The sequence below is a fragment of the Bactrocera oleae genome, chromosome 5, assembly GCF_042242935.1.
Source record: "Bactrocera oleae isolate idBacOlea1 chromosome 5, idBacOlea1, whole genome shotgun sequence".
In the NCBI taxonomy this organism is placed as follows: domain Eukaryota; kingdom Metazoa; phylum Arthropoda; class Insecta; order Diptera; family Tephritidae; genus Bactrocera; species Bactrocera oleae.
Window position 1 is genome coordinate 23,199,372 of NC_091539.1, and position 20,070 is coordinate 23,219,441.

General features: G+C 32.7%; 1 protein-coding gene, 2 long non-coding RNA genes and 1 pseudogene across 4 annotated transcripts in view; 1 reads left to right on the plus strand and 3 right to left on the minus strand.

The window, feature by feature from the left end:
- The window catches only part of LOC138857264 (uncharacterized), a 44,818-nt gene extending 43,071 nt beyond the window's left edge, over positions 1-1,747 (minus strand). The window contains exon 1 of the long non-coding RNA XR_011396347.1: positions 1,311-1,747. This is a non-coding gene — a long non-coding RNA (uncharacterized lncRNA). The remainder of the gene's footprint in view (positions 1-1,310) is intronic.
- Positions 1-20,070, plus strand: part of acj6 (abnormal chemosensory protein 6) — a 71,778-nt gene that overhangs the window by 37,620 nt on the left and 14,088 nt on the right. The gene's annotated exons all lie outside the window — the stretch shown is intronic.
- On the minus strand, positions 2,697-3,149 carry LOC138857265 (uncharacterized). Its single transcript, XR_011396349.1, has 2 exons — positions 3,007-3,149; positions 2,697-2,945 (listed from the first exon to the last, which is right to left on the minus strand). It is a non-coding gene; the product is annotated as an uncharacterized lncRNA (long non-coding RNA).
- On the minus strand, positions 9,058-12,155 carry LOC138857299 (uncharacterized; annotated as a pseudogene).

The following is a 20,070-nucleotide window of genomic DNA, read 5'->3' on the forward strand; positions in this document are numbered from 1 at the left end:
ATTTATACAAACACATTCATAGATATACATATATGTCTATGGTTTGGCATTATGTGCTTGATGTGCAAAATTTAATTCTCATTTCATCCGCTGCTGTTTCAAAGCTATGTACATACAAATTGTAAGGCAATCCCTTAGGAATTCCCAAGCAATATAACTGAAAGCAAAAATGAAGACAGCAAGTGCAAAGCATCCGTCTATTTAACAAGTGCCTGCTCAACCTCCTATATTTGTGCATCTATCTCTCATCTCATCCAGCCGTTCCGACAAAAGGTACATGTATAAGCACGAATTTATCCGTTATACCCGCTATAATAAAAATAAATCATAATATTCCTAACTCACCCTTAATCCACCTGCATAACGTCCGTACCAGTTAACGGCAATGTTACAAGCATACGGTGAAGTTGTAACCCCGAATACTTAACGCATCTTCTTGTTAATATCATTGAAACCTGTTTCGTCCTTCCTCACCTATTACTTGCAATCAACCTGTCAGTGTTTTTATTTTTTGTTTGTTTTGCTTATAACTTTTTACCGCTAGTTGTATTTGTATACTCTTGCTTTCGTTGAAAAACCTTTGCTACAATAGTTTTATTCTTCAGGCTGATTGAGCTTAAATACTTGTATATAAATGGCGCGCCTACTTGTGTCTTGTTGTTGTTGGAAAGGACGGTATTAGTAGTGGGCATGCAACCAACAAGCACATTATAGAATTATATTTCTTACCATATCCAGCTAACATCACCAGTTTAAACGTTCTACTTTACAATTAGTTGGCACATAGGTGTCAACAAGAGGCGCTTGACGGACTGCTTTTCTTTGGTAGCTAAATTTTGTTAATTATAATGGGTTCAAAGAAATACAAAAGTTTAATCAGTGTGAGCCCGTGTTCAAATATACTTTTATATGATACAGTGGGATCTCGATATTTATCTGATTATCTCATGCTCTCGGGCAGGTGCCCCTTGCGCCATAGAAAAAAAAAAAATTAACGAACCAATGCTTATGTTCAAACAGACTTTATGAAAACGGCAAGCAGAATATTAAACGGATGTTTTTAAAATAATATTACTTCATAATTTGTAGTACTAAATTTACTTTCAGATAGGAAAAAGTTCATTATTTGCAATATGTGTGGTTTTCATCTTTTAAAGAAAAACTTTGTAACTACTTTTCACAAATAAATTCAAATATTTCTCTAATTAATGCATTTTCTAAATAGCAATACCCAATGTTATGAAAGACACGTATCTGAAATTCATATTTCAAATCCTATTATCGAAACTCTACTGTACTTACATACTTACATATATATGTTGATATTATGTACATATGTACATTCGTATAAACATATGCATGCATGCCAATATGGATGAACTGGTGATACTTTTGGGCGTTGTTCTTTTATTGCCGTATAGGTTGCTGGTAGCTGTTCGAGCAGCCGACCGACCGTCTGCTGAGTATATTGATATGTTTCCCAAAAGAGTACCTAAGCCGGTAGCGGAAACTATGAATTGGGACCGCAATGTGTAAAAAATTAAAGGAAAATGTTTGTCGGGGTGGCATCAGTTGTGTCCTCCCTGCGGTAACAATATGTTAACCCCACGACTTGTATAAGGAAACACCTTTTTCTCGCGGCTAATGTTTTTGGTACAATCGAATTGTGAATGTTTTGAGTGCGACCGTATGCACCCTTAAACGTTCAGATGCAATGCCACAGCGACAATGTGATAAAAGCAAAAGATGCGGAACTTTAAGTACAATAAAACAAAATCTATTACGTGGCAAACCACCCCATATTTATGTGGCAATTTGTTGTTTTATGATTGTGTAGTAAAGTGTATCATTTTCCCATTTGAACCCCTTGCCACAATTTCAATTTATAAAGATTTGTGAGAAGCAATGTTGCCCTGTGCACTTGTTTTGATTTGTTTGGAATAATAACAGATGCTAGCAAAACATATTATTCATTGTTAAAATTATTAACGGTTTACGATGACTATGCAAGTACTATAAAGAAATAGTCCATACATATGTATGTATGCTATTTACCATTGTAAGTATAATTTATAAGAGTAAGTATGAAGTTTACTTGAGTACAAACCTAAGTGTTTGTTGAGCTCTTTAAATTTCGTGCCAAATTAAAATAGTGTAAATATTTACCGTTATTGTTCGAGACCGCTCATTTGTGTAACACCAATTATTTCACTTGTATGAACTGGTGCTCTAACGGTTGCCTACACACATATGTATGTACGTCTTGTTTCAAAATTGTCTTATTTTTTAACATGGAAAGAGCTTTTATTTTTAAATTACCTGTAGCGCAATAAGGATGCAAAAGCTTTACTTTTATTATAATAATTTTTATTTTATATAATATAATATATAGTTATAATATAAAAATATGCAATCTTACAATATATCAAGCATGAGTATATGCATATAACAACATAAATTACATACCGTTCTAGGCGTTTATTGAATTAAAATACTTTCCTTTAAATTTTGTGCAAATAAGAACGGCTTTGTCGACGTTGGGTGAATTTTGCATACAAATACGTAGATTGCCTATTATATATCGGGATTTGGCAACCCTAGTATTGCATTCTGGCAAGTCACAACTTCATCCTAAAGTTTGATATTTTTAATGTTATACACACTCAGATTGTTCTGATATTCGAACACTATTTGTGTTGTTTACAGTAACTGAAAATATCTAATTTGGCAAAGAAATTTAATTAAATCACGAACATTTTCGCATCGAAGCACTTAATTCAATTTTTGGCGATGAAGCTCCATCAAGGACCAGTGTTTATCGATGGTATGGTGAATTCAATCGAGGTCGTAGATCACTCCAAGCCGAATTTCATAATGGTTGTCCGAAATCAGTTGTTGTTCCAGAAACTATTAATGCTGTGGCAGCACAGTTTTTTGCCAGTTGTCTTTGAAGAAATCAGGAAAAACCAACTGACGAAGCATTTATATATATATATATATACTTACAAGTATATATCTATCGCGATTGATTTTAGTTGCAAACAATCATTAGGTGAACAAAACTATTATAGATACGTAGAAAAATGTTGCGTAAAAATTCAGCAATTGTTATTCGACAAAATAGTATTTAGTTTAATTATAACAATAAAATTTTGGATAGCGTCTGCCAATTAACTCAAATATGATATACATATGTGCTATAAGCTCAACCGAATGATCTAAATTTAAACAATCGAACCCCTCAAAGCGACAAAAATTAACTTCGTTGTACAGTTGTATTTAAAACAATAAATTGGCTTCCTTAATTTGTGTTAAAATATTCAATAAAGTCTGCTTTCTTTAGCGCTGTTCCAGATTAAGGATAATATTACATTAGTCTATTGGCTGCTACACTGAGACCATGTTGGAAGGGAAATATGTTTCTCTATATTTTCAATTTATCTTTGACGTTCTTGTGATGCACGGTGTAGCTATTAACGAAAGGCAAATTTTTCTGTTGTGAGAACTTTTCTTCGTGTCCAGATTCAAAAGCTATTTTTAGTACAAAAATTTGGTGAACTCATAAGCATCGCAGATTTTTTGATTTTCCAATAGCAATTTTGAATCTAAGCTTCTCTGACCCTGTCGTATTACAAGCCACAATGACAGTTATAGTTATGACATTCCGTTTATTGATTTTGATCATCAAATTTGGATAGAAAATAAAATTGAAATAAAATGTACTATAGGAAAGGGCATGAAAATCGAGTTATAGGTGTGAAAAAAATTCTTTTTGTAGAAAAATTTGCTATAAGCAATTAGTTACAAGGAGAGAAAACCAAATTTTAAAGAAATTATAATTCGTGGCCCGATTTCAGGCGTTTTCTACATTAAACTGTAGACTATTCAATATTAGATGTTCACCTAATTTTAATATGGTATCGTACAAATTGACAGATTACTCGTATGTATACCCTACAAAACAAACCGAAAGTTTGAAAATGTTAAACTTCGTATAAGGTATGTATGTACCTATATGAGAGTTATGGATAGCACTGACTCGGTTTTTGCAATTTTTGACATCATGGCATACGATTACCAGAAAAAGATGGATTCTGAGTTAGAGGAAGTATTAGCGCATATAAGCGGTATCTGAGACGGACGGACAAACAGTCTCCCGAAATCCGAAAAAAATAAACTAAGAGGTCATAAGAAGTCAACGTTTTTCGACACCTGAAGAAGCGGTTGATGCGTTCGGAACCCTTGTTTTGAAGATACCTCAACCAGAGTGGCAAAAGTGCTTCGACGATTGGTTCAAACGCATGCAAAAGTATGTAGATCTTAAAGGAGATTATTTTGAAACGCAATAAAACGATTTTTGATGATTAATATTTGTATATTGGTTTTTGTGCTCTAATCCCGAAATATAAAAAACAACCCTCGTATTGGGATTTTGCATGCTTCAAATGCAACTACTTAATTAAAACTAAAAGAAAATATATTTTTTAACAAATATAATAAACATAAGTTAGCACATAGGATAGATAGGCAAGTATAATTTTGATGGGTCTACCGATTATATTTCATTAAGATACCTTACTAACGTTCGCAATTGTAGCGGTAACGGAGATCACTGTATGAGGAAAATATGGACAATCAACCACATTATCTTATAGTATGGTTACACTCGTTTTTCCGCTTTATTTCATTATCAAGCTCTCTAGAAAAAATCGTTGTACTTACATTTACATTTTAGTGACTTAGTTATAAATATTATTATCTATGTATCATTTCAATCAATGGAATTTTGTTGGCGGGAACGGATCTATAATACCAACCTTCTAATTTCCTATCAAACGTACTCCAAAACAAATAAGGACGAACTAAGTTTGAATCTTTTCGAGTATTTTATACTCTCGCAATTGTGAGGCGGTGTAATTATACAACGAAATCGTGAATGGATTACAATCAAATTTGGTATTTTATTAAGTTACATTATATGTTATTGAATCACTTTGTTTTATAACTACATTTTACTTTGAGTCAGCTAAAATTATATTGAAATCATCCTCAATGTGAAATATACTCAACTTTTAATATAATTTTTTAAATTTTAAGAAAACTTGTTCCTTTCATTTCATTAAAGTCTCCCACTTTTTGACCAACTTAAGCGGTTCATTATTTAAACGTTTAAAGTCAGCTGGTAAGTCAAAAATCACTATACAGAGTATATGGAGGGCTTGTTGAATTAACTCGATAACATATTTTCAAGCAATTTTATAAATAAATAACTCACACACACTCTGACATATTCTGCATAGGGGTGGTAAAATAACGAAAATAAATATATATAGTATACACCCAATTCTGCTTTTACCCGGTCTTTTATTTCACGGGTTTGATTTAACACAGTTTGAAAATAAAATTTTTTAATATTTTTTACACAATTTAATTCCATCTAGTACGATTGAAAATTTTTTGGGTTTAATTTTAATTGTAAGATTTAAATTTTGCGAAACATATTCATATCACAAATTTAGGGAAATTCCCTTTTTACATAACTGTTTTTAGTTCCTCAACTTGCCATACATTTATTTTACATTGCATGTTGCAAAGGAATTTAAAATGCATTAGTCAGTCTCATTTCTCTAGTCAAAAGCTAGCAATACCTTGCTTTGTTTTTGAAGCGCTAGTGGCTTCTAGCTGTCAGGAAGAAGAAGAATACGAAAATTGACAAGCTACTCTCACAAAGATAGAAATGAAGTATAGAAACGGAAAACTAGTAGAAATTAGATGTAAAATATCAAATGTTGTTTTTAAAAATTACTAACACTTGAAAATTAATAAATACAAGTTTTATTTTCACAACTCAAAGCTATTAAAATGATCAAAATCAAAGCATATTTAACGGCGGTTTCTTCTTATAGTAGTAATTATTTTTTATTTATTTATGTCAATGTTAATTCGCATGTTTTTGTCACGACACTGTTAAAATGTCTTTATTAATATTAAGAGTACATTATGAAATACAGTACAGTACAGTCATAAAAATATTCGTAACTTCGTCTAATCGACTTAATATTTTAACACAATTTTCTTGAACTATTGTGAATTTAAGTAAATGTATAAAAAACATGTAAGGAAGTTCTAAGTTCGGGTGTAACCGAACATTTTATACTCTTGCAACTTGCAAGGAGCAAAGCCCGGGAAATTACTTCAGGTGATGGCAAAATTTTATATTAAAGGAAGTATTGATCCGATTCCACAAAAACATACTATTATCGAGAGTTTCATTTATTTATATTATTATATAAATTTCAATTATACATTTTATACATTGACCGATATTTTTGGTAAAAAGTCAACTATAGGCACCGGGGTCCACATATTCAGTACCTAGGAACTTGAAGAGTTTTGGTCCAATACAATCATTGATCAAGAAACAATGATGCATAGTCAGAATTAGATGGAATTTAAAATGGTGTTTTATGGGAAATAGGCGTGATTGTAATCCGATTTCAAACATTTTTGCACTATAGTATAGAAATACAAAAAGAATGTCATGTACCGAATTTGGTTGAAATCGGTTAAGCAGATCACAAGATATGGGCTTTCACCTTAAAGTGGGCGATGCCACGCCCATTGTCTAATTTTGAACGCGGTTCCCGTAAAGTCATTTCATACCATCCCTAAGTTACCATCTCTGAGTTAAAATGAAATGACTCTGGCGTGTTTAGTGCTTGATCGCACTTTTAGTAGTTCTTAACCGGACCGTTATATGGGGACTGGGCGTCGTCACCAAATTTCAGTCATTTGCACACTGTAGATAGAGGTGCTAAAAACATTTGTTCTCAGTAAATTTTGGCATTATAGCTTCAACGTTTAGGAGATATGCACATTAAACCTCTTAGGGGGCGGGACTACGCCCACTTTAAACATTTTTTAAATTATATAATAAATGCCTAATTTGATCCTTGTCTTGTATCTTATTGTGGAGTTTAGTTATAGCAATTTATTTGTTTTTGATTGATGGCGTTTTGTGGGCGTGGCAGTGGTCCGATTACGCCCATCTGCAATACCAACCGTGTTATGGTACCAAGAAACATGTGTACTAAGTTTCATAAAGGTATCTTAATTTTTCCTTCGTACAATTACGGCGTCATGATGTAAACTAATGAAAACTGTTATAATGATTTTCGTTTTTCTAACAAATTTTATGCCAAATATGCCGTTCAATGCCCCTAATATAATATATAATATAATTTTTAGTATAATTTTAGCTGAGGTGAACTGAGTAAGTTTATGGCCTTCAATATAAGTCACGAAGATACCAAATTTGATTGTAATTTATTCACGATTTCAAAGAATAATGGATTTTTAGTGTTCAGCCGAAGAGAAATTGTAAACATTTATTTATAGATTTTAGTGATTAAAGATTCGAATAAAGATATGTGGTTTATGTACTTGTATGTTTGTTTACAGAAAACTAAACCAAGGAATTCTGATAGAAGCGAGGGGATTGGTAAAATGTTATTTTTCATGGAAAGAAGAATTGCTCCACCAAAGAAAAAAACGTAGCGCATATGTTCATTTATTGGAGGACATGCTGGCGCAAGGTTTCTATATTTATATATCTTTTGTTAGATAATTTATTAAATTTTTACATCAAAACACATCCACGACCAATAGCACCGTCAACATCCGCTACAACTTTTGTGCCTAAATCAACCTTAATGGGTATTATGAAAGCAAAAAAAAAAATTAAAATAACCAAAAATACAAAAAAATAAATAAGGAAGGGCTAAGATTGGGTGTAACCGATATTTCATACTCTTGCAAATTGCAAGGATCGAAACCGGCTAAATACCTTCAGGTGTTGGCAATATACAAACAAAATATAGCGAAAGGGTTCAACTTTAATGTTCGCCGAAATCGTGAATTATAATTAAATTTAGTATAATTTTTACTTATTTTGAAGGTCATAGACTCCCTCCATTTTATTATCATATTTTACTTCCCGTCATTATAATAAAATCATCGGAGAGCAGAGAAATGGAAGTGCTGATTGGATTAATTTTTGACATTGCTCAGGTATACTTGAGAGCTTATTTTCAAGCAATTTTATAAATATATACTCCTAAATATAAATCTATGTGCCGTAAAGTCAACCAGACGTTTCAAAATCCTAAATAACAATTATATGGGCTCCTATAAAACCCTTTGGTACTATCTCAGGTGTAAAATTGTATTTCTCTCTTCTTTTTGATTTATCGCGCTTTTTGTAGTAAAGCCGTTATACAAGTATGTGGAGATGGCGTTGTTATTTAGATTTCATCCAGTTTCGCACTGTCGGTAGAAGCTCTTAAAGGATTTCTCCTAAGCGAATATGGTTATGGTGGTTTTAGTGGTTTAGGAAACACGTATCTTAAACCTATTAGGGCTGGGCACGCCCATTTTTTCAAAAGTTTTAGGCCGCAGATGTTCCTTGCTCTTGCAATCCTCTCTAACAAATTACAGTTTTATATCTTAATTTGGAGCTTAGTTATGTCTATTTATAGGATTTCGATTGATGGCGTATTGTGGGCGGTTCAGTGGTCCGATTACGCCCATCTACGAATTTGTCCTCATTACGACGTCTAAATTTTCAATGAAATTACAGCTTGCACGGACGGACGGAGAGGCGGGCAGACACCCTATATCTACATAATTATTTTTTAGGTGATACAAACAACTGTTAGGTGAACAAAACTATTATACTCTGTAGCAACATGTTACAAGAGTATTAAAAACGATTCAATAATTCCGTACTCCAGACCTCTCTCATGACTGAATTGAAAAAATTGGAGATATCAAAAAGATAACTATATAAGTGAAGGTGTGATTCATATTTTATAAGTAACTGTGTTTTAAATATATTTTTATTTGTGAAATATTGAAATGAAAAATAAAATTCGTTTTGTTTTATTTAAACTTTATAAAATATGTTTATTCATATTAGATTTAAGTCAATGAAAAATAAAATTCGTTTTGTTTTATTTAAACTTTATGAAATATGTTTATTCATATTAGATTATGGTGCTAAAAATACTGAAATAATTTTTCCCTACTATTATTATTGGTTTGTTCTTCTTGCAAACTGTTTTCTAAATCTTAATCTCGGTCAATTTCAATGTTCATCAATATAATATACTTGTATATGTATACTTACTATGCATAACACAATCACTAACAAATATATTTACGACAAAACAAATATTTGTTTATTCAGTAAAATATAGTAATATTCTAAATCTAGTTTTTAATAAACTAAAAGCATTTGTTACAACTAATCGGGCAGACGTATGTAATTTGTTGAAATTCGCGGTCAAGTTTCCAAAGTCCTTAAAGGTGGCACTAACCAATTTGTAGCAGGATAAACTGAATCACCCAAAATTTGCAAATAAACTTTACGAACCTGACTGGGCTTTTGCATAAACTCTGCTGTCATGAAGAGAACCAGGTTCGCCACAAGTTACATCTGTAAACCTTTTATCTGCATCCACTTCTGCTTGAAATACAAGGCTACAGGTGCGTTTCCTATCAAAATATTTTTTCTTATTTTCTCTAGGAGCTTTTTAGCGGATATGAGTCTATACTACCGATGATATCTATTAAACCACTCCTTCTAAAATTTCCTTTTTGTTACAACCTTATGATGATTTCATATTTGATGTACTCGTGGCAATGGTTACAAGCCAACTACAATAGATACACCGTCGACTATAGTCGACTATAGATGCATCAAAAATTATTAAATTATAATTACGTATACTATATAATATATTTGGCACAATGTATCTTGCCATTTCTCTGAAATTAAAATATTCAAACAACATTTTATAGACAAAAAAATTCTAATATATGTGTCCATAAATACCAATTGAAAATTCAATGGTTGAAAGCCCCAATTTCAAGTGCGATCTAAATTTGCTTCTGCCTTAATTACTTCGCAAAAGTTTTGGCATTTGCTCGTTTCCTTCCGTTTCGATTCCTCAGAGCTTGATGACGATTTCTATCTGGAGCTATCATTTGTAAATATGACGCGAAACCTGCGTAGTAATTTTTTAGTACAAATACAAAACTTATAATTTAAAATACTTTCTTATCAAATTAAACTACTCGTTGCTTTCCGTTTTAAAAAGGATCCGTTTGTTATTCTGAATAGTCAAATAGCTCAATGTAATCAAACATATACATACAATTTACCAAAGTTCTTCACCAAAGTTCGTTTCCAGTGCTACCAGTCTGTTTTAAACATAGTCAAGGTGTTCGATTGGCTGTTTTACAACGCTTGGCGAATCGAAGACAACTAATGTTACTAATTTATCTACAATAGAAACGGAACAGGCCAAATCCAGCACATTTTAGGAGAATAGTGTATCCATTTACCACTCTGGTTTATCCAATGGCTTAAAGTAGTATTCTCGTAACTTGCATTTTTTAATGTTTTTTTGGGAATCTTGTATTTGGAAAAAATAAGATTCAATCAGTTTAATTTTAAAATATATTGTATTATTAATATTATCTCAGAATGTACAAAAAAATTATTTTTGTCTTTTTTTTTAATTTGTTGTTTCGTAGCAAAAAGAAGGTGGTGATTTGGGCGCTTAAGGACATCTGAAATAGAAAACTTAAAAGGATTGTTATTTTCTGAGCTTGTCATTCTGGTTGGATTAAACCAATTCGTTGAAAAATAAAAAAAAAGATGAACTTCGAAAAAAGTAAAATTTTTAAAAATAGAAATCGGGCTGTAAAATAGAAAGTTAGCGATAATTTCAGCTAGCGTGTGGCTTATCGCGTACTTCTACGAGACGCTTACGTAGGTGCTATAACTTCGTTAATATTTCGATTTTCGTTATACAATTTTTACAGTGTATTCTTAATATACCATATAGTACTTTTTGCATGTATCGGCGTTACTTATACCCATCCGGCTCGCATATGAGGCCAGTAGGTTGTGACCAGTCAACAGGCCAACAATCGGCCGGTAGTCCTTTCGAGATCGTGTGGGTAAAAGCATGCGAGTATACCTTCAGGGCTCTTGGACATGATTTTGGCGATCTTATATGTACTTAAAGCATTCCATTTCGCTCTGATCTGCCTGTCAGCCCTTTCGGAAGTTTCCTTATATATCGTTTTTAGTGATTTTCGTATATCCTGCACTTGTTCGGCAGCCAGACACTTTTGACAATCTCATCAGCTCTTTCGTTTCCCGGAATCCCTTTATGGTCTGAAACCCAGTATATATGCATCCTATTTATCTACTGCATCCCTGCTTTTAACGATATTCCTTGATTGCCGCCTGGCTATAGACATATATATTTATCTCTTTTATATTGTTACCTGTGTTGTTAGCTATCTCCGCTGCTTTCCTGACTGGAAAGACTTTCACAAGTATTCCGGAAGCTTTAATGGTCGTCTGAGATCATGCTCCGAGCAATAAATTCCGACTCCCATTCCATTGGCCATTTTTGAGCCATTTGTATAGATGTTGTAAGTTTTGCTGGTGAGTCGCATGCTTCCACGTCAACCACCCTCTTTTAGTGTGACCTGGAACCTTCTCTTCCAAATAAAGCGCGAGGGTATGTGGTCTAATTTGTCCACCAGTCTGCTGCTTATTGAGCTATACCCAAAGGTTCTTGTTGTGAATTCACCAAACGCCGCCAATCTTGCAACTGATTCTGTTTCATAGCTTTGTGCTCAGTGGTTCTTAAGGCTTCCGTTAAGCAGAGAATAGCGAGTAGCTATATCCACTCCAACGGTTTTCTATATGAAATTTTGCTAACAGCGGTCCACCTCACCAAAGCACCGCAAAGCAAGATTAGCTTAACTTCTGCCGTATAAGTGATAAGCCCCATGTGAACCCTAGCATCTTCTTACGTGCATCTAGGGCGCCACTTGCCTTTTTCATTCTCTCCTCCACGTTGAATTTCCACATCAGTTTGAAATCCAAAATTACTCCCAGGTACTTGGTATGTTCCTAAATTGTTAACTCAACCCCGTTGAGCTCCGGGGGATTTCCACGTCGGGATTTTGTACCTCCCTGTAAAGAGTACCATATCCGTCTTTTCGGCATTTACCTTTAGGTTGGCCGATATCGCCCATTGGTAAATAATACTTAGACCGTTGTCCATCATGTTACTGATTGTGTCTAGCAAACTCTCCGTCACTAGTATAGCTATGACGTCGCAGAGGCTATTAGTTTGGGTGCTTTTCCTTCTAATTTTCTCAGAAGCTCATTATCTACAAGTGATCATAGGGGAGGTGACGGTACAGAAGAGCTTTTATCCATGCTATGATGGTAAGCTCTATCGGGGCTGCTTCCAGACTGTTAACGATTGCGTTATTGGAGACATTGTTGAATGTTACACGTATGTCCAAAAAGACGCCTAAAGCATATTCCTTATGTTCCAGAGCTTTTTCTATAGTTAGGGTTAGCGAGTGAAGTGCAATCTTCGTTGATCTACCTTTCGTACATGCGTGCTGTACTTTTGATATGTTAGTCCATAGGAGCTTGTTTTTAATATAGGCGTCTAGAATTTCACATGCCTTCAGATGGGATGAGGTTACTCCGTTACCCGCCTTCGGTCTGAATACAGATTTTTCAAAAGTAAGTATTTAATAAAATTTAGTCAACTGAATTACAAAATTACTGAGATAGAGCAACGAGAACGTTCACAGTAAAGTGTTTTCACGAAGTATCAATTAACGAATTACCAAATTAACATGCTCGGTCTGAATTATATTGCAGAAGTGTTTTATAAGTTTGAGTATTCCCTACTTTAAAAAAAAAAAAACGATACAAAAAATTCAAATTTAATGGGGAATATTTGTTATCATTCGGATGAAGATTCCTTGGAATTTATTTTTTGAAGTTTATCTCTTTCAAATGTTGGCCGCGGCTACGTCTCAGATGATCCATCCGTTGAGTTCAATTGGCGAATAAGACGTGTGATGCTTTGTTCCAAGACCTGAATTGAAGCGGGATTGTCCACATCAACTTTAGATTTTACATATCCCCACAGAAAAAAGTCTAACAGTGTGATATCACACGATCTTGGTGGCCAATCAACCTACCCAAAACGTGATATTATCTGCTCACCGAAGTGTTCTCTCAATAAATCCATTGATTGATGCGATGTCTAGGAAGTGGCGCCGTCTTGTTGAAACCAAATCTCGCCGAGATCATGAGCTTCAATTTCGGCATAAAATAGTCGGTTATCATGGCGCGATAACGGTCACCGTTGACAGTTACGTTCTCACCGGCATCATTTTTGAAGAAATATGGACCGGTGATTCACAAACCACACCAAACCGTTGTATTTTCTGGATTGAATGGCAGCTCTTGAATCTCTTCAGGTTGCTCTTCGTCTCAAATGCGGCAATTTTGCTTGTTTAAATATTTGAACAAAATTTGGCTCGAAAACGTCGGACCTTTTCAAGAGCCCATAGAGCAAAGCGATATCACTTAGGAAGCTCGAGCGGCTTCAGTTTTTGCACAAGCTGTTTTTTATACGCTTTCGATTTAAGATATCGACGTAAAATGCGCCAAGTCGTACCAAACGTCAGTCCGAGTTGCTGCGAACGGCACCGAATCGACTCTCCACTGTCTTCGTGTACACTCTCAATTACTGAACAAAAATAATATGACAGCTTGACACGACTAACGCATGATCTGTCAAAAAATAGCTATTGAAAAAAGTACTTCTACTTGGATCACCCATTATATTGAGTATATGAGAAAAAATCCTTATAGTAGAGATCTTGGGGTTAGACCCAGATCTACATCAATTTGATTCATGTTCAACGGTTGATCTTATTATTTTAAGAACACAACTTTTTAAAAAGATATTTTGCTGCGATTCCCTGTATTAAATTACAAATTTGTATTTGTAATTTGTCGGTGAGTTATAGAATTTATAATTTTTCGCTTAACAACATTATGCCCTCATCTCGTCATATTTATAATTTTTTGCTTAACAACATTTTGTCCGATTGCACCTATTTGTAATGCCAATATTCCTATAGTGCTGAGGAACACTTACTTTTAATTTTATTTTCTTAAAATACTTAAACGTCCGCTATTTAAAATACTAAACTGTGTGATTTGCAATGAAATTTATACACGTGTCTTTCCAAGGCTAGGTCTAACTATAAAACATTCGGATGAAATTCTTATGGTGCTCCCTCACAGAAACTTGTCACCTAGTATAATCAAAGCAAAAACCAGAAAGTCAAAAATATCTTGAGAATTCTGGGCCTGAATCGCGGCACTGGTTAACGCGCGAAATTCTTGTATTTTTTTATTTTCGGATTGCGGCACTCGCTATCGAATAAAAACTTTCGAGATTACGAATCTTAGTTAGTTTTGAAGAAATCGAAATCTGACTAGTAAGTCAGACAGTAGTAACTTTCAAACGTCAAAGTTCGAATTACAAAAATGTTCGTCCAACAATTCATTAAACCTGAAAAACAATCGATAGTCAGTCAACTCGATAGTTTCGATTGTTTAAATCGATAGTATCGATAGTTTTTACCTTTGAAATCTTCCAATTTTTTGCTGGTTTAAATTAAGAGACCTTGGCTTTGTACATTTATTTTTTATGAAATAAACTTAAGATTTATTTATAAAACCAAACATGAACAATTACGGAAATTCAAAAAAATCAATAAAGTTACATATACAATTTTTCATGTTACTAAATAAACTGCTCTGAGAGCTGACGAGTTATAAAAAAGAAAATTTTTGTATACACTTACTCAATGTAATATATGCGACTTAGTGTCATTGAATTAAGACTGCGGTTTTCTATTGATAAACATATGTTTATTCGCAATTGGTTTTTGAAGACTAAAACGTGTAATATTAATACATACGATAACTTAAAATTTGTATAGTTATTTGCATTTCTAATCACCTTCATTTAGTCGACAAATCTACCTCCTGGAAGACTATATTTCTTAACAAAGTATTCTATGCAGTGAGGTAGACGGTCTGGCGAAAACCTAATGAAATGTGGACAAAGTTTCGTTTGAATTTCTTTAACTACATCCTCTACAGTTTTACATATTGCGGTTGATAGATGCCCTTTAAGTTTTAATTCCAATTGGATGAAATTAAATGCATCGCTTCCTAAATCTTTAAATGATTTAAAATTCTAATTTAAACGATATAAATAAATAGCTTCAGGTAAAGCCATAGGATTGCTTTTATTGCGAATTCTGCAGCTTGTGGCCATTTGAATCTAATGAACTAAGAACTAAATTTAATAAATTTCTATATAAACATATAATAAATTTTAATATTTACGTTTAATTTCAATTCAAATACTTTTTTGTTCTATTTTGTTTTTAAATGCCCTACTCGACACGTTATGAAATTTTAACGATTGCCATAATTCCAACCCAGTACTTGTTTTCAGTATGTTTCTAAAACAAAGAACAGGTTGATATGTGAAAAAATGAATTACACCCATGATGGTAATTTAGCCAACAACTGAGCAGCGCCAATTGTGGCTTTCAAACCAAAAACAAAAAATTTAAATTATCGATTGGCATACAATATAATTACTGATATTCTAGAAATATAATATATCCCTATTTATCATCTACTATTTTGAAAAAAAATTCCTATGACATCGCGTTTGTTATTGAATCGTAATTCAAATCAGCAGTGTATAATTTCAATCTTTGTATTTTTATGAATATATTTAGAGACTATCAAATACATACTATAGTCAAGTATGTATGCATATAAAAAGAATGTTCATATACACATTGATTTAAATGGTTCCAGCCAACCACAGAACAGATTTCGGCCGAATTTAAGCGACATATAAATGTATACATACTTTAAGACATACATACATATATACTAGAGAGATCTATATAAATGTCGGGTACGTAAATATGTATGTATTTACTCGTGGGGTGGCTGCACTGCGCCGACGTACTAAATTCAGCTACCATAGTCAGGGCTGAAGTAACGTTGATTCCAAGAACAACAACTTTGATTTGGGATTGGTGTATAATTGAAGAGCTTCCCCTTTTTAGCAATGCTATTTGTACAATACATATCAGCCAAACATTCTTGGTGCCTTTTGTTATGGTTGATTGCTACATTTGACGTTGTTGTTTTTTCATTACCCCTCATACATATTGGATTTACATTGATATTTTTATTTGAATGCAATTTTGTGGTTCTGTGTAGGAGCAAGTATAAGCTCGAATTAGCACATTGTTATATTCAACAAGAGTACAACATGAACATATGTCTATTTTGAAATATAATACATATATATGTATCTAAATACAAAAAAGTAACTAATAATATAATTAACTAAATTTAAATTCATCGGCTTAAACTACGGTAAACAAAAAAAAAACATTTTAATTAGAAACCTATTTAAATTAATTACTTTATAAACATGTGTTCATATTATTTAATATTTATTTAATAATACAATCTCAATTTTGGACGATTTTAGAAAAAAATATTTTATTTTAACCTCCTCGAAATTATTTTGTACATGTTATCTACGCAAATTCTGCTTTGCCAATTGGATTAAATTAGGGAAATAAACCGGAATTCATGCATTACATAATATAAAAAATTAAATATTGTCAAAAACCAAAAGAAAAAAAATCAATAAAATGTCTCTCAATAGAGACCACAGAATAGGTAAACAGCAAAACAACGATTTAATAAGGCTGTCGAAATGGCGTCATTTATTACTGTATTAGAATATACTTAATTGTACAAACAAAAGATTTTAACAGAATTTTCCTAAGGAGATAATTCGGAGTAAATGTTCCTAAAGAAGCAGGTTTTAAAGATAAACATTAGATATACATTGTTTAAACATATACATACATAGTATATTACATTCATTACATCCATTTCTGTTTGAAAATGAAGTGAAATACTTATTACTATTCTCTTATTGTTTAAAGATATTTGAGCGATCGCCTATCAAGTATAGTACACAAAAGGATATTTTAGCAAGAATAAATTTAGCAATAGGGGCATATGCTACGCCAAATCTGGAACCCGACGCAAGTATTCTTTTTAACAAAAATTAGTCTATTTCAATCCAACATTATCTCTGTATTGCTTTGCAAATTGTGAAAATGGAGATGTATGGATCACACACTGTGAAATGATGTTACAGAAGATTGCCGACAAGCTCTAGACTTGAACCCTCTCGGAAGGCGTAAGAGAGGCCGCCCTAAGGCCACGTGAAGGAGATCCTTACACAGGGCCGGCCAAGTTAGGCAATTGCCTAGGGCGCAAAAATATATTGGGCTTATTTTCATATTGGTAGAGCAGTAAATTTCCTATAAAGCAATCAGTTTTGCAATTAAAAATTATTATGTTTTCATTGAGTTATAATGTTCATAAGAAAAAAAATTTGCCTCAAAATAATAAAATTGAAACCGTTAATAGAGTTTCATGTACATTCGAATCAGACACGGCACCAGTTCGCTTGAGAAAATAGAAAATACAGTTCAATTATGAGGGAAACGATCTTCGCGTTGCTAAGAAAATTTTAAAACTTATTTCTACTTTACCATTCTTGATAGTGCATTATCTTCAATCGATAAAATATACGGTCAGTTAAAACAAGTAACTAAAACTTTTGTATTTTTATTTAATATTGACCAGCTGCAAACTTTTACACTCACTTATATGTGTATGTCATTAACTCATGTTGAATTAAAGGATGTAAGTAGATGCAACAGCGTTATGCAACGAAGTACAAGCCATTGGCAGAAAAATTGCTCATAAAAGTACAACAATGGGCGTTTGAAATGAGATTGGTTCAATCGAATTAATATGTAGATATCGTTCTAAATTTATTTACGGCAATATAAATGGAGATCGCTACAATGTGGCTTGGCAACAATAACAATTGTTTAATTATATTAAACCTTTGATATTTGAGTGTTTTTTTTTATTAAAATGAGCTGAATAATTTTCAAAAGCTATAATTTTTTTGTTAAGGCAAAATAGGCTCAAAATGGGCGCAGAATTTGGTATTTGTCTGAGGCGGTAAATTGTCTCGGCTCGGCCTTGTCCTTACAAAAAGAAATTGATAAATGCGGAAAAACGGGGAACGAAGAAACAGGGGCAGATGGAAATGTTTTATTAAAGTCCTATGTTCCAGTGGGAGATACAGGAAATACTGATGACATCCAATAATGTAATTTATTTAATTTTTCTATGATATCTTAAACATTAACCAATAAAAAGGTGGCAACACTTCAAGCTGTAAAGCTGTAATTTTTTTGCTGTGAACTATTGTGTTTAATTTTGCAAAGTTCTTAAACTTTAATTGATTTTTTAGTAATTTAATTCAATATTTAGGGATTTAACTCTGAGAGTAAGTATTAAATGTTCTTAAGTTTTGTGCATTATTAGAAAGTTTAAATTTTCGAATTTTTGGTGCCGAGTCAGCTTTTTGTTTTATTTTATACTTTTTTTCTCTTTATTTATCTCATTTACTTCTTTATTCACAGCTGCGTGTAGCTTTTATTTGTTCCAGTGCATCTAAAACTGCTCGCTATATTGCTTTTTCAAAACATTGCTAAATTACCAAAAGCAACCACCGATATAAAAAACTGAGTGGTAAACATTCGCTAAGCATTTATTATCAAAATGTTAGAGGTCTTAATACAAAATTAACCGACTTGTATTTAAACAGTTCCAATTTTAGTTTCCATATAATTGGATTTACAGAAACATGGTTAAAACTTCACATTTTTGATAATGAGATTTTAAATAGCGAATTTCAAATATTTAGATGTGATCGACTGAACATAATCGGTGGAGGTATTCTATTTGCCGTAAATTCCTCTATCTCATCTGAAGATTTTCTTGTTCCAGGAATCGACTCATTTGAATTTAAATGTATTAGAGTCTATGTTAATAGTTGCTTTATTTATTTAACCCTGTCTTATATACCACCCCAATCGGACTTATCTGTAAACATGCAGCATGCTTTTTTAATAAATAGTGCTACTTCGATGGCAAATAATGCAGATTCGATAATCGTATTAGGAGATTTCAATTTACCGTGTGCTTCGTGGAAAGCTTTCGATGACTATATCGTACCGATTTGCAATCGGTCATGTTTTCATGAGTTTTTCGAAAAAATGTCCGAGTTGGGTCTGAAGCAAATTAATTTGATTTCGAATGAATTTGGTAAATGCTTAGATTTAGTATACCTCTTCAAAGTGTTCCGTTATTCAGAGTAATCCTCTTATTCTTCCAGAGGATTCGTATCATCCTGCTTTGGAAATATCTGTCGAAATCATGAGCAATGTACACGATAATAATTATCAAACTTCGTGCTTCCGTACTCGGTTCAACTTTGCAAAAGCTAATTTTAAAAAGTTCAATACAGAACTTTTTACAATATCTTGGCCTAATTATAATGGGGATATTGAATTGAGTGTCTCTCATTTTAATAACATTATTACGAAATTATTTGAATAGTATGTTCCAATAGTAATTGTTAATAAAAGTAAAAGTAGAAGTCCGTGGTCATCGAAAGAGTTACATAAATTGAAAAACAGAAAAACTCGAGCCTTTAAACATTAAAAAAAACAACCGGTTCACTATTTTAAATATTCCGTATTGCGTCGACAATATTTTAACCTAAACAAAAAATTTTATAATAATTACTTAAATAAAGTAAAAAAGAATGTTGTAAGTAATCCAAAATCGTTTTATGATTTCGTCAACTCCAAACGCAGGATTTCCAAATTTCCGTCCGCTATGAAATACAAATCTATCATTTCAACTGACAATGTTATTATATCCAATATGTTTGCAAAATTTTTTAAGTCAAACTACTGTAATAATTCTTCCAAGACTTCATCTTATCAGTACGTGCTATGTTCGAATACTTTAATTAACGCTCCAATTATTTCTGAAGAAGACGTCCTACTTAAATTAAATAAGGTAAAACCATCTTTTAGTTACGGCCCAGACATGATACCCTCATGCTTCCTAAACAATAGTGCAAATATATTTACTTGCCTTTGACA